This window comes from Notolepis coatsorum (assembly GCF_963971535.1).
Source record: "Notolepis coatsorum genome assembly, chromosome: 13".
NCBI classification, from domain to species: Eukaryota; Metazoa; Chordata; class Actinopteri; order Aulopiformes; family Paralepididae; genus Notolepis; species Notolepis coatsorum.
The window spans coordinates 1,142,510-1,154,924 of NC_140177.1; the positions used below are offsets into that span (position 1 = coordinate 1,142,510).

General features: G+C 46.2%; 1 pseudogene across 1 annotated transcript in view; it reads left to right on the forward strand.

Annotated features, from left to right (window-relative positions):
• Nucleotides 1-5,491: 5,491 nt before the first annotated feature.
• LOC311238844 overlaps nt 5,492-12,415 on the forward strand; it is a 61,842-nt pseudogene continuing 54,918 nt past the window's right edge. Inside the window, exon 1 of the transcript in view lies at nt 5,492-5,515. The product of the transcript in view is annotated as an uncharacterized misc_RNA (transcript). The remainder of the gene's footprint in view (nt 5,516-12,415) is intronic.

Sequence of the window (12,415 nt, forward strand, 5' to 3'; positions counted from 1 at the left end):
ACACACGCTGGGATCAGGGCTCCAGAGCTGCATGCCGCCTCCTTCCTTCCTCCCCTCCTCTCTGACTGGCTTCCAGCGTGAGAGAGGCTTCCAGCCGTTAACTTGTTCCCAGAATGCAACGGGGCCAAACCACAGAGGCCGGGCGGGCCAGGACCGTATCCAGTGAACACTATAAAGCCCCCCCCCCACCCCCCCCCCGCCATTTTGGGAGCGGTGTGTGGAGCTGGCCCTGGCCGGCTCTGGTTGGTTGGCCTGTGTCGGGAGATTGAATCTGCTCACTGGGGTTCTTACGGTCCCTGGGTGGAACGCGTGGTGGGTTTGGTGTGGTGTGGTTTGGTTTGGTGTGAGCCAGTTTGCCAGTTTGCCAGTTTGCTCTGATTTTAGTTTTTCTTTCTCTTCAGTTCCTCTTCTTTTTTTCCTCCTCCTCGGTTTTTATCTTGACCTCCTTCCCCCTTTCTTATTTACCCCCCCTCCCTGCACACACACACACACACACACACCCGATAGGAGTCTGTTGGTCTCTCTCTCTCTCTCCCCCTCTCCCTATCTATCTCTCTCTCTCCCCCCTCTCTCTCTCCCTATATCTCTCTCCCTCTCTCTCCCCCGCTCTCTCTACCCTCTCTCTCTCCCTCTCTCTCTCTCCCCCCTCTCCCCTCTCTCTCTCCCCCCCTCTCTCTCTCTCTCTCTCTCTCTCTCTCTCTCTCCTCTCTCTCTCTCTCTCTCTCTCTCTCTCTCTCTCCTCCCCCTCTCTCTCCCCCGCTTCTCTCTACTCTCTCTCTCTCTCTCTCTCTCTCCCCCCTCCCTCTCTCTCCCCCCTCTCCCTCTCTCTCGCCTCTCTCTCTCTCTCTCTCTCTCTCTCTCTCTCTCTCTCTCTCTCTCCCTCCCTTCTCTGGTCTGTCTGGTGGAGTTTCTATATGCTGGTGGGTTTGCACGCATACTCACTTATACATTCACACCCACAGTTAACGCATACACAACAAAACACACACTCTCAAACACACACACACACACACACACAGACACAGACACACACACACACACACACACTCTCTTTCTCTCTCACGCTCTCTCTCTCACATACACTAAAACACACACACACGTACACTAATACACACACACGTACACTAATACACACGTACACTAATACACACACACTCTCAAACAACACCACACACACACTCGCTCTCTCTCTCTCTCTCTCTCTCTCTCTCACACACACACACATACACTAATACACACGTACACTAATACACACACACACACACACTACTGTTGAGCGGCCGTGCTGCGTCCTGATTGATTGTGTTTTATGTCAGCGGGCGGTTGTTCAGTTCGACTGCCTCGCTGCTCAGAGGGACCCCTGCTCTCAGTTTGTTTCACCCTCCTCCTCTGGTACCTCCTCCTCTGGTACCTCCTCCTCTGGTACCTCCCTCCTCTGGTACCTCCTCCTCTGGTACCTCCTCCTCTGGTACCTCCTCCTCTGGTACCTCCTCCTCTGGTACCTCCTCCTCTGGTACCTCCTCCTCTGGTACCTCCTCCTCTGGTACCTCCTCCTCTGGTACCTCCTTCTCTGGTACCTCCTCCTCTGGTACCTCCTCCTCTGGTACCTCCTCCTCTGGTACCTCCTCCTCTGGTACCTCCTCCGCGTCGAGCTCCGAGCCTCCCTGCGCAGGACGGCTACCTTTCAGAAACACGGACCCAGAGGTTCAGCTGAAGTGTCTCCTGAGGAAGAAGAAAGGTTCCTCTGTAGACGCCGTGTTGAAAGGAGGCTCACGCTGGAGCTAGTGGTGGTATATTAAAGAGGACGTTTAAAAAGATGGTGTTCGCAAAGTATACCAGGGAGGAAGTCCAACTTATTGTATGAGAACGATTTTGAGGGGAAGGGTGACATGAGAGTATAGTCTAGTGTGTGTGTGTGTGTGTGTGTGTGTGTGTGTCAGGCCACGTGAGCGGATCGGCGCGGCCGAGAAATCCGCTCTTCGCTCTTTAAAGCTTGGTCCGCTCCGCTAATCGATCATGTTGACCCCGCCCCCAAGTCGATCTCCGCTCGCTCCCCGCTCACCTTGAATCGAGCGCTCCCCGCGCCAGATCGCTCGGCAGATTTTTATTTGATTTTGGAGCATGGTGTAAATTAGCTCAAACTACAACAGTCTACACCCCCTGGGCCCCTTAACAATTGTTTGTATTGAGCCGCATTGTAATTGTACCCATTCTGCAATGTTAAATAACGTTGTTTATCCATTCACTAGCTCTATTAAGCGATGATAGGCTAGCCGAGCCACAATGCTATGGTCGCTGCCATTAACGTTAGCATGTAAGCTAACGACAACAACAATGGCGTCGATACTTTTTCTAAGTGAGTGAGTGACAAAGCCTGAACAGGATATCACAGGTTCACCCTTCTCATTGGTTGAAAATGGCCTTCATGTTTGTACATCGCCACCTGTTGCTTTGGCATTGTACTACATGTATATATTACATCAACAGTGTTAAACCACTGTGAGCGGCCTGGAGCGGATTGGAGCGGAGGAGAACTCTCGCTCTGGACGTCGTGCCGACTCATTTTAAAACCCACTCCTCGCTCACGTCAAAACCGCCCGCTCCGCTCCCTGCGCCGCTCACGCTCCGATCCGCTCACATGGCCTGGTGTGTGTGTGTGTGTGTGTGTGTGTGTGTGTGTGTGTGTGTGTGTGTGTGTGATTGTGTTGTGTGTGGTTGAAGTATTTACAAATAGTATTGTATCATATGTTGTGTATTATAAATCGTGTCGTATTGTACTTGCTGAAGTATATGTAATCTTGCAATTAGTTATTTGATGGCGGATGGAAACGGATAATCCTCGCTTCTTCCATCTCCGTTTCAAACAGTGTACAGTTTCTGGCTGTTGTTGTTCATTTATTTTTAAATGTGTCCTTGATGCTGAGTGGTCCCTGGTGCTCGAGGTTGACGTCAACATACATTTAAAATGCAGACCTACAAAGTACAAAGTCCAAATCTCGCAGGTCTAACTATTTTAATTAGTATATTTGTTTCTCTGGCCGAACTGACGTTAACGTTATTAATCCTGCGGCCGCGCTTTATTTAAAAAGAGCCAATCAAATCCCCAATCAATGTAAAATGAACCCCGCCCATACCCCATGCTGATTGGTCCTCAAGCAAAACTAGAAAGCGGGGATCTTTGATTAAACAGTCAGAAAAAAGGTTTTTACTTTTACTTTTTAGTACTTAAGTACATTTAATCTCCCTGTCTCCCTGTGAGTGGCTGTCTCGGAGTGATGACCGGGAGGATGCGACCCTCTCTGCCCCTTTGCCTCAAATAGATCCGCTCTATCTTTAATCTTTCAAAATGTTCAGTTGCTATCGCATGCACTTATCTGTGTTTCACTACACGTATGAGTGCATGCTTACCAACTGTCCGTCTGAAACACTACTATCACCGACATCTAAGAAGGGAGATCCCCCCTTGAACGGCCCTTCTAAGGTTTCTCTCCTCCACATTGCCTGTGGTGCATTTTTTCCTATTGCTAGGTTTAGTGAGTTTTTCCTTACCTTACGTGTGGGGTCTGTCTGTCTGTCTCGGAGTGTTGCATTCATTTAGCATTTATCTTAAATTTTTTGGACATTATGGTGTTTTGTTCTTGACCTATTGTGATGTTTCTTCTTGACTTGTTTAAAGAAGACGTTACTGACGTTACTGTAACTCTATGGCTTCTCTTCAAGCTTGCTGTGTGAGTTACTGTGTGAGTTACTGTGTGAGTTTACTGTGTGAGTTACTGTGTGAGTTACTGTGTGAGTTACTGTAACCTATGGCTTCTCTTCACGCTCCACAATACAATCGGCTGTAAACAGGTTCCTGAAGCGCGTCTCACGTTGCTCGTCCTGCTCCAAAACATCTACGTAGATTGAGGACATTTTTACTACTAGTCCCTCACGTCCTCGTAAACAGGCAGTAAACACACACACACACACTCACACTCACACACACTCACACTCACACTCACTCACACTCACACAAACACACACACACACACACACATACGCGTCTTTGACCTGAGATGTTGGGAGTGAAAACTAGGACGGTTAGAGGTGATATATTTAGCTGACAGGAAAGGAAGACAGTGCTGCAGAGAGAGAGAGAGGGAGAGAGAGAGAGAGACATACATACAACAAGTGCATGAACACACACACATGCGCAAATATACACACTTGTGAGGACTAGTGGAGAACCCACTTCCTAGATTGCCTGCGGCAAGTCAGATAGCCATCCACTGGACACACACACACACACACACATGCATACTCACACACACACACACACACACACACACACACACACACACACACACACACACACACACACACACACACACATGCATACTCATACACACACACACATGCATACCTCATACACACACACACATACACACACATGCATACTCATACACACACACACACGCACACACTCACTCACTCATACCATATGTGGACTGCACATGCACACACTGGACCACACAGCTTTGCACAAAGGCACACACACACACACACACAAACACACACAAATGCACACAAACACACACACACAAACAAACACACACACACACACAAATAAATACACAAACACACACATTGGACCACACAGCTCTGCACATGAGGAAGATAATCAGATCAGTTAGCCAAAGGGGGAAACGCTGCCACTGAACCGCTCTGACATAAACCACGGGCTAACCTCCACAGAGGACTTCTACACACACACACACACACACACACACACACACACACACACACACACACACACACACACACACACACACACCTGTACATGGATCCTCCCCACATACGCATAGACATACACTCATTATGCAAATACAAGCACGCACATGTCAACATGGCAACATGTAAACCATATGGAGAAATAGCTCCATGTACTCGTGTAGCGTGATCTGACCGGATCTCTCCCCTCAGGCTGCATGGATGTGACGTGTACTGCAGCTCAACACGTCATACTAATAGTCCATTCAAATCTAATAAACACGTCATACTAATAGTCCATTCAAATCTAATAAACACGTCATACTAATAGTCCATTCAAATCTAATAAACACGTCATACTAATAGTCCATTCATATCTAATAAAAACGTCATACTAATAGCCCATTCATATCTAATAAACATTCAATACTGTCTCATCAACACATTACAATGAGATTTGTATAGATTTGTCATTTTCTTAGCTGTTTTGTTACGACCAAGCCTATGTGACTTGCCCTAAGGCCTCAATTGTCACAGGAATATGGCTCGTTTTCCCGGTAGGCCTTGGTTGTAGCGTGGTGGACAACAAGGAAGTCGGACACGTTTTACCAAAAAATAACTATTTATTTAATAACTATTATTTAAAGAACAAAAAAAATAATGGAGAGCTGGGTGCTCCAGCCTCCATGGTTCAGGATATAATAAAAAAGAAAGCACTGGACAAAAATACAGCAAGAGCAAAATGGTCAAAATAGTGAGAGCCCAGGTGAGGGCACTTCTGGTGACGAGCCCCTGGTCTGCTTAGATAGGGCCTGGAGCCCCGTCACCACACACCTGTGTTCAATTAGGAAAGCAATTGTGTCAATTACAACATAAACAAAAAACAGTGTGTCAATCACACCTCACCAATTAGTGACACCCCACTCAAACCACAATGTGAACGTATCACCAAAGACAGTAAGGGCGTTTTCACACCTGTAGTTTGTTTGCTTTGTTCCAGATTCAGGGAGACACAGGGACTATAATGATACAATGTTGCACTTGTCCCTTAGTTCGTTTGTGTTCACACGACTGTGTTAACAGCGGACCAAAACAAACGCATGCGCGAGCAAACTGTCACTCATTGGTCAGATTTTGGGGTGTCTCCCCCCCCCCCCCCCCCCCCTAACCCTGAATCTCCGCGTTACATTGAAATCGGGGAGGGGAGAGCGGGGGAGCAAATTAATGAGTGTGCAGGCGCCCCGACCGAACTGTAGGGGTCGCTGTCCCCCACCCCTAACACTGCCAATTGTGTTAGTATGAGCGACCAGCCAAGCTGGTAGCAACGCCGAGAGCTGGGCTCGAACCCAGCGTCTCCTGCGTTGGTGGCGAGTGCCTTGCCCACTACACCACCTAGCGCCCCCATCTTATTTATTTTTTAACCAACAAAGCGGGCTAACACAACATTAGCTTAGCGAACCTGCCACCGCACTTCTATGTGCATAAAGTGTGGTAACAAAATATCACAGCCCCTAAGACTGGGAGCGTTCTAACTCTACTGAGCATGTACCCAATATTATATGAAAAATAAAAAGTCATTACGATGTTTTAGTGCACTTAAAGCACTACAGGGATTCATTAACAACTTATACTAGTTGTAGGGTCCATCTCACTCTGTGTTAGTACTCGTCTGTCTTTTCTTGTCATACCAACATTACCTTTTTAAGTGAACGTGGTCTTGTCCTTGTATCCATGTGTAATGTTGATAGTAGTGGGTGTACACAGATTATTTTGTCTCATCTTGTTTTAGTCAACATAAATTAAGAGAGAATTCGTCACGTCTGTTGTCGTCGGGGGGGAGGAAAGCTTCGTTGACGAACATCTTTAGTCATAATTTCGTTGACAAAATGAACAACTGATCCACTTCCATTCATTCAGACGTGCGAGTCAAAACACTGGTCCAGAACGGCTTGGCAAATGAAGCTCGCAAGTGGCGCGACGTGCGCACGAGTGTGTGTGTGTGTGCATGCGCAAAAATGCGTAACATTTTATATATATATATCCATGGCTGAAATAGTTTTACTCTCTCTATCTTTTCCCACGCTCAGTGAGGTCATTTCTCTTCCAGACAGTCCGGGGGACCCGTGACCCGCCCTGGAACACGTGACACGGGGGGGGGGGTTAACCGGTGCTCGGCCCTCCGCTTGTGTGTCCTGCAGGCCCCTGTGAGCGAGATAAGAAGAGAGAGAGAGAGAGAGAGAGAGAGAGAGAGAGAGAGAGAGAGAGAGAGAGAGAGAAAGAGAGAGACACACAGAGAGAGAAAGAGAGAGACAGATCGAGAGGGAGAGAAAGAGAGAGACAGATCGAGAGGGAGAGAAAGAGAGAGAGGGAGAGAAAGAGAGAGACAGATCGAGAGGGATGAGAAAGAGAGAGACAGATCGAGAGGAAAGAGAGAGACAGATCGAGAGAGGGAGAGAGAGAGAGAGAGAGAGAAGAGAGGGAGAGGAAAGAGACACACAGAGAGAGAAAGAGAAGAGAGAGAGAGAGAAGAGAAGAGAGAGGGAGAGAAAAGAGACACAGAGAGAGAGAGAGAGAGAGAGAGAGAGAGAGAGAGAGAGGAGAGAGAGAGAGAGAGAGAGAGAGAGAGAAAGAAAGACAGAGAGAGAGAGAGAGAGAGAGAGAGAGAGGGAGAGATGAGAGAGAGAGAGGCTCCTGGCATGTGCCTTTATCACACACACAGCCCTGCAGCGAACATATGTGCACACACACACGCCAGGGGCAAAATCCTGCCCCATAGAGTGATTTCAGGCAAGGTTTTAAATCTATCCTGTGTATCAGCCAACACCTGGCAGTGGTGCTCTTTCTCTCTCTCTCTCTCTCTCTCTCTCTCTCTCTCTCTCTCTCTCTCTCTCTCTCTCTCTCTCTCTCTCTCTCTATCTCTCTCTCTCTCTCTCTCTCTCTCTCTCTCTTCCTCTCTTTCTCTCTTTCTCCTCTTTCTCTCTTCTCTCTTTCTCTCTCTCTCTCTCTCTCTCTCTCTCTCTCTCTCTCTCTCTCTCTCTCTCTCTCTCCTGTGAGTGGAGCGGAGAGCGGAGTTTGGTGAGACTGCGTGTGAGTGAGTTTCTAACTTTTTCTATCTTTTCTATTTATATGTTGTTTGTCAAGTTGTGAATTAGAGTGTTGCTTATTTATTGTTAGGTTGTTGGTTTAGTGTGTGTTGTTGTGATAAATCGGAGTTTAGAGGTTTGTTCTCAGTCCGCTGGGGCTGGTCGGCAAGATACCCAGGCGCGCAGGATGGCTGATTTGAACAAATTGAGTAGGAAACACGGCATTAAGATTGCACCGTGTTCCCTGCTCAGTTGAAGAGGTTAGTTTAGCGGTAGGTAAAGTTGTTGGTTACAACAGTATTAAGTCTGCAGGGAAAATGAATCTGCCTGTGGTAATCTTTTTGGATCGAGTGAGAAAGTGAATGCAGCAATTGAACGTGGTATTATTGTTCGGGACCTGCTCGTTCCCGTGTTGCCACTTGCGCACCATCAACTAAAATCACGTTGTCTAATGTACCACCATTCATCTCTGATGAGTTTCTGATAAAAGAGCTGTCCAGACATGGAAAGATAGTTTCTCCATTAAGAAGGTGCTTACAGGTGTAAATCACCTTTGCTGAAGCATGTTGTTTCTCACAGACGGTTTTTGTATATGATTCTGAATAACAGGAATGATGAGTTCAATATGAGATTCCATGTTAAAGTGAAGATTTTGATTATGTATTGTTTGCATCATCAGAGACCATGAATTCAATTCAATTCAATTCAATTTATTTAATGACCACCCAGCCAGGCTGGTGGAATTTAGTTTCAGTGCAGGTTTCATAGCAGTTCCAACATAAAAACATAAAAACATAGAACATATAACATCACTTACAGCGTACATAAAAGAAAACACAATTACATAGATACAGTTCAGAGTTTGTGAGTTTGTCCATGTCAGCAGAGGTAAGGGGGGTACTACAAGGGGGGGGGGGGTGCTACAGGGAGTTCAGTGTCCGTATGGCAGTGGGGAAGAAGCTGTTTTTGAACCGGGTTGTTTTGGTGGTCAGGGATCTGTAGCGCCTCCCGGAGGGCAGCAGCTGGAAGATGTGGTGTGCTGGGTGAGTGGGGTCGGAGATGATTTTCCTGGCTCTCCTGATTGTTATTTGGCGGTGGAGTGATTCGAGGGAAGGGAGGGGGGTGCAGATTATTTTTGAGGATTTATTGATGATTCTTTGTAGTTTGTTTTTTGAGTGAGTGTCCAGATTGCTGTACCAAACAGTTATGGAGAAGGTGAGGATGCTTTGTATAATGGCCTGGTAGAAACGGAGCAAGAGATGTTTATTGACTCTGTATTTCTTAAGCTGGCGGAGGAAGAAGAGTCTTTGATTTGCTTTTTTGTGTATGTGGTCTGTGTTGGTTTTCCATTTGAGGTTATTGCTTATGTGAGTGCCGAGAAATTTGAAGGAATCTGTGGTGATTATGGGTTTGCCGGAGATGGATATGGGGGTTTTGGGGTTTGGCTGGCGTCTGAAATCTATGATGAGTTCTTGGGTTTTTGATGAGTTGAGAAGGAGGTTATTGTCTGTGCACCAGGTGAGTGTGTGGTTGATTTGTGTACGGTATTCTGTTTCGTTAAGTGCTTTGGGTGTGGGGGGGGGGGGGCATGTAATTAAAGCATGCCCTAAGAAGCAAGCTCAAGATGCGCATGCAGACCTTGGGGAGGGAACTAGTGGGCAAGGAAGAGAACCGTCAAATAATGAGACTGTGGTTTTAGAAATTAGTGGTAGGGGACAGTCAAGAGTGGCTAGGAAAGAACCAGCTGCTGTAGACGGGGCTACAGTTGAGATACAAGCAGAGGTGGCCAGAAGCAGAGGTGGCCAGGGATAACCCAGCTGAGACAGACAGGGCTACAGGGGAGCTACAGGAAGAATTGGCCAGGGTTAAACCGGCTGCTGCAGAAAGTGCTACAGAGGAGCTACAGACAGAAGTGGCCAGGGTTGAACCAGCTACTGCAGAAAGTGCTAGAGGGGAGCTACAGACGGAAGTGGCCAGGGTTGAACCAGCTACTGCAGAAAGTGCTACAGAGGAGCTACAGACAGAAGTGGCCAGGGTTGAACCAGCTACTGCAGAAAGTGCTAGAGGGGAGCTACAGACGGAAGTGGCCAGGGTTGAACCAGCTACTGCAGAGGGTGCTACAGGGGAGCTACAGACAGAAGTGGTTGGGGTTAAAGAAGCAGCTGTAGACAGTGCTACAGTTGAGATACAAACAGAGGTGGCCAGGGATAATCCAGCTGAGACTGACAGTGCTAAAGGTGAGCTACAGGAAGAAGGGGCCTGTGAGAAACAGACAGACAGTACTACAAGTGAGATGCAGGTAGAAGGGGCCTGTGTGAAACAGACAGACAGGGCTACAGGAGAACTGCAGCTGGAAGGGGCCTCGGAGAAACAAACATACAGTGCTGCTGTGTCTGGGGGGAAAACACAGGAGAGTAGCAGTGGTTTGTGTGGAAGCAGTGCGGGAGTTTCAGTGAATGACCAGACTAATGAGGTAGAAATGGTAGATGAGGATGTTTCACAATCTGCACCTCATGAACGCAAAGGAATGACTTCACAGTCCGACCAGAGTGATAGTGAGGAGTATGAGTCAGATTGTAGTGACATGTCTGAGTTAAAGAAGTCACAAAACAGAAAATTACTGTCAGTCAAAACTATCAAAACTTTGCTACAGGAAAACAAGAATGTTCGGGGCTTCAAAATAGAGGAACATATTACTGATACAGAGGCTTTCTATACGTCTGTCAGGTTTCACATGGGAAATAACAGCTTTACTAAGCAGGAAGTGTATAGACTAAGGAAATTACTGCCAAAGGTCAGAAAACAAATTTATGAAAGGAAAACAAGGGGCAACTTTTAATTTATTGTTATTGTGCGTTCTAGTCACTCCTCTTCTCTCCATGGAACATTTTAAGGTTGGAACTTTGAACTTGAATGGGGCAAGAGATGTGAGAAAACGTGCAACGCTGTTTGAACTGGTCAAGTTAAAACACATTGATGTTCTTTTTATGCAGGAGACACACAGTGATAAAGTAAATGAGGTGGAATGGAGGAAAGAATGGGAAGGTGATTTAGTGTTGAGTCATAATACTACAATTAGTAGTGGAGTTGGTTTTTTATTCTCAAAACGTTTTATTCCTGCTTCCTATACTGTAGAACATGTTGTAGAGGGTAGGTTCATTGTAGTGAAAGCACATTTTGAAGCATTTAATGTGGTTTTATTGAATATTTATGCTCCTTCTAAAGGGCCTGAAAGAAAGGTTTTTTTAGATATAGTGTGTACTAAATTGTCCGATTTTAGTCCGGATGATTTCTTATTTTTTTCTGGAGATTTCAATTGCACAGAGAATAACAGTTTAGACAGGAATCATAATGAACCCCATCCAGCTTCTCAAAGTGCATTAAGAAAGCTTGTACACACACACGGCTTGGTTGATGTGTGGAGGAGGTTTCATGGGAATGAGCGCCAGTATACATGGTCTCATTGTAGGGATAATGTTGTCTCCTTAGCTAGACTTGACCGTTTTTATTGTTTTAAACATCATTTTAATGTTTTTAAAATGTGTAAAATATTGCCTGTTGGTTTTACAGACCATTCATTGGTAATGTGCAATGTCTTTATTAAGAAGCTGGTGCCTAGAAGTGCGTATTGGCATTTTAATTCAGCTTTGCTCCATGAAAAGGATTTTAGGGATGTTTTTAGTTTTTTTTGGGTCCTGTTTAGGAGTAGGAAGAATGAGTTCTCTTCTCTTAGGCAGTGGTGGGACTGTGGCAAAGTAGAAATTAAAATGCTTTGTCAACAACACACTCTCAATGTGACTAGAGACATCACTACCTCCATGAGAGATTTGGAGACTGAGATAGTGGACCTTGAGAAAATGTTTGGGTCCACAGGAAATCAAGGACAGTTTGAAGTCCTTAATAAAAAAGAAATGGCTTTAGCTGACCTGCTAGGTGTGAAGGCTCAAGGAGCTTTGTTAAGGTCTAGATTTATGAATGTCAATGCTATGGATGTGCCTTCCAGTTACTTCTTCGGTCTGGAAAAGAAGAATGGACAGAATAAATTCATTCACTCTCTTCTGTCAGAGACAGGGCAGGACATCACTGATGCCAGTCAGATCCGGAGACGGGCCGTCGAGTTTTATTCTGCTTTGTATAGCAGTGAGTACACTGACAATGATGTCCTTCTACAGTCTTTTTGTGAAGGATTGCCCACAGTATCACAGGAGTCGAATGTGCTGCTGGAAAGACCTTTGGACTCGTCAGAGCTCTATTCTGCCTTACAGAGCATGGGTGGCGGGAAAGCCCCTGGTATTGACGGTTTGACGGTGGAGTTTTACAAAGCCTTTTGGGACATTGTGAAAGACGACCTTCTCGAGGTATTCAATGAAAGTCTGTCTGAGGGTGCGTTGCCGCTTTCGTGTCGCAGGGCAGTGATAACCTTACTGCCAAAAAAGGGGTCTTTGCAGGACATAAGGAATTGGAGGCCTGTGTCAATATTATGCAGTGAATATAAGATTTTGTCAAAGACCTTAGCAAACCGTCTGAGAGAAGTGATGGATCAGATCATACATCGTGATCAGACGTATTGTGTACCTGGCAGG